This window comes from Callorhinus ursinus, unplaced genomic scaffold (assembly GCF_003265705.2).
Source record: "Callorhinus ursinus isolate GAN/ISIS: 27379988/994484 unplaced genomic scaffold, GSC_fseal_2.0 scaffold117, whole genome shotgun sequence".
Taxonomy (NCBI): Eukaryota; Metazoa; Chordata; class Mammalia; order Carnivora; family Otariidae; genus Callorhinus; species Callorhinus ursinus.
In genome coordinates, this window is record NW_027397179.1 from 258624 (window position 1) to 261593 (window position 2970).

Sequence of the window (2970 nt, forward strand, 5' to 3'; positions counted from 1 at the left end):
CTCTCCCACTCCCCCGGCTTGTGTTCCCTCTGTCGCTGTGTCTCTCTGTCAAATAAATAAATAAAATCTTAAAAAAAAAAAACTATTTACTTATTTATTTATTTGAGAGAGAGCGAGAGTGAGAGAGCACCAGCAGGGGGTGAAAAGCAGAGAGAAAGGGAGAAGCAGGCTCCTCGCTGAGCAAGGAGCTTGATGCGGAGCTTGATCCCAGGTCCCCGAGATCACGACCTGAGCTGAAGGCAGAAAGCAGATGCTTAACCAACTGAGCCACTGAGGCACCCCTCAGATTTATTTCAATATCTAGTTTCATTTTTACATTAAAGCTGTTAGATAATTTTTTGTAATTTAAAATTCATCATCAGAGGTGAGGAAAACATTATGAAGCTATTATGTACTGACAGCGAATAAAATTATTGGACTATGCATTTATAAAAGCCATGTCTAATACTAAAAGTTCCAGTTAAACTACTTAACTGGAGGAAATATACTTTAGCTCTTTATTTCTAATTTTTTAAATTTTATTATGTTATGTTAGTCACCATACATACATCATTAGTTTTTGATGTAGTGTTCCATGATTCATTGTTTGTGTATAACACCCAGTGCTCCGTTCAATACGTGCCCTCTTTAATACCCATCACCAGGCTAACCCATCCCCTCACCCTATTTCTAATTTTAACACATTTTCATTTTGACATAATTTCCCTTTTTCACCCAATTATTAGTACGATGAACAAAGTTTTTCCAAATGTTAAACCTTTCTTACCACTTAAGAAACATGACTTATTACTTTTTAAGAATTCCTTACAAGAAATGTGAATTTTTAATTTTCACCATGAACCTGTTTGATCAAAATATAGAACATCACTACTAAATAAACTGAAACAAAGAATGGAATAAAAACCACAAAAGTGGCATCTATATAATCTGCAAATTATCTGATAAGACATTTTAACTAATTCACATTTCTACATACCACAAGAAAGAATAACCTGGTTCCAAAGTACCACAAGGTTTGCATTTTTACTGCAAGCCTTATTTTTTTTTAAAGATTTTACTTATTTATTTGAGAGAGAGAGAGGGCACACAAGCAGGGGGAGGAGCAGAGGGAGATGGAGCAGACTCCTCACCGAGCAGGGAAGCTCATGTGGGGCTCATTCCCAGGACCCCAAAGTCAGAGGCTTAACCGACTGAGCCACCCAGGGGCCCCTTTACTGCAAGCTTTAAGTCATAGTGTTATTTTACTCATGTTCATAAGTACAAAACTTGTTATACCCGGTAGGTGGTATTTTACATAGTCAATAAAAGAATTCTTTATAAAATTAGATTTTAAAAAATGCAGAATTGGGGCGCCTGGGTGGCTCAGTCATTAAGCGTCTGCCTTCGGCTCAGGTCATGATCCCAGGGTCCTGGGATCAAGCTCTGCATCGGGCTCCCTGCCCGGCGGGAAGCCTGCTTCTCCCTCTCCCACTCCCCTTGCTTGTGTTCCCTCTCTCGTGTCTCTCTCTGTCAAATAAATGAAATTAAAGAAAAAAATGCAGAATGTCTGATAATTATCTCAAAGGCTAAAAAATGAAAAAGGCAGAACACAGAAATAGTCATTGGTTAATATTTAGCTTTGAGAAAGCCAGAAATAATTCTATTCCAAGAAATAAGCAATAATGATAAAAGATGTAATTAGTATACTATATGCCTTTTAAGACAAAGCACACTTTTCACCTCAAGATAGTTCTGATTTTTACATTCTTAATTCCCTTCGTCCAGAAAAGAACTCCATTCTAAGCCATTATTTGAATAGAGTTCATAATATATAGTCATTATTCTCCACAGGATGTTTTCATTACAGTACATAAACTGCAAAATGGCAAATGACTAAGTCAGTTATAAATTATTTATAGCATAATAAATGGCAATTTACAATAACCATCAACAGACTTCTACACCAGAGCCTAAATGTTGCTGCACTAGAAGTCACAACTAACATGACTCTTCCATGTGCTCAGACTTCGTTTACTACAAATTACTGTCATAAAAACCAGAAAAGAAACCTTAGTGGGTCCTTCCAAAACTGCATAATTTTCCAAATTATTTTCCTCTGGGCGTAAGAAGCTGTTCATTCCTTCAATCCTTTTTTTCATTTAGCTTTTGCAATAGTTCCTTGACGGTTTTGCTTCTTCTTTTGCTCCTTTTCCCTCAATCATCTTGGCCAATTTCCCGGACAGTATGACATTTGTTAGAAACAATGGAGTAAGGGCCAAAACAAAGTTGTAAGGAAGCCATGTGGGTCCTTTGCAACCCATTCCACAACACACGCAGCCCAAGTCTTTATACCAAACATCTCTGTAAGTCTTATGCTTTAATAGTGATCTCCAACTTTGTCCTGAGGTTATTAGTGAACTGGTAACAATTTCAGATGACCCTTGGTTGTTTGTCTTCTTTGGCTCTCCCATACACTTGTGAGACAAGGTTTAAATTCTGTATCTTCCTTCCCTAAGGGGTCCACCAGACTAGATCTCCAAACCGGACACACACAGCTCCTGAAGCTGCAGCTGATTGTACTTCATCGGCATCAGCATGTCCCCTCCATCCTTTGTTTTCCCCCTTGCTCATTCTTCCTTCCTTACCCTACCCAGCCACCACTCCCAGGGGGCTCTGCCTGCAAGCGGCTGCCTCTGCTGGGCACTGGGGCAAAACCTCCACAGTGGCCACGACCAGCCTCCCCTACATCACAGCCAGGACCACGGGCTCGGACCCCTCAAGAGGCCATTACTGATGGCCAGTCATCTTGCTATTTCTTTTCTTTTTTTTTTTTTTAAGATTTTATTTATTTGACAGAGAGAGAGACAGCCAGAGAGGGAACACAGGCAGGAGGAGTGGGAGAGGGAGAAGCAGGCTTCCTGCAGAGCAGGGAGCCCAACGCAGGGCTCGATCCCAGGACCCTGGGATCATGACCTGAGCCCAAGGCAGACA

General features: G+C 40.2%; 1 pseudogene; it reads right to left on the reverse strand.

The window, feature by feature from the left end:
- Nucleotides 1–1523: 1523 nt before the first annotated feature.
- On the reverse strand, nucleotides 1524–2801 carry LOC112812543 (small integral membrane protein 15-like; annotated as a pseudogene).
- Nucleotides 2802–2970: the final 169 nt, after the last annotated feature.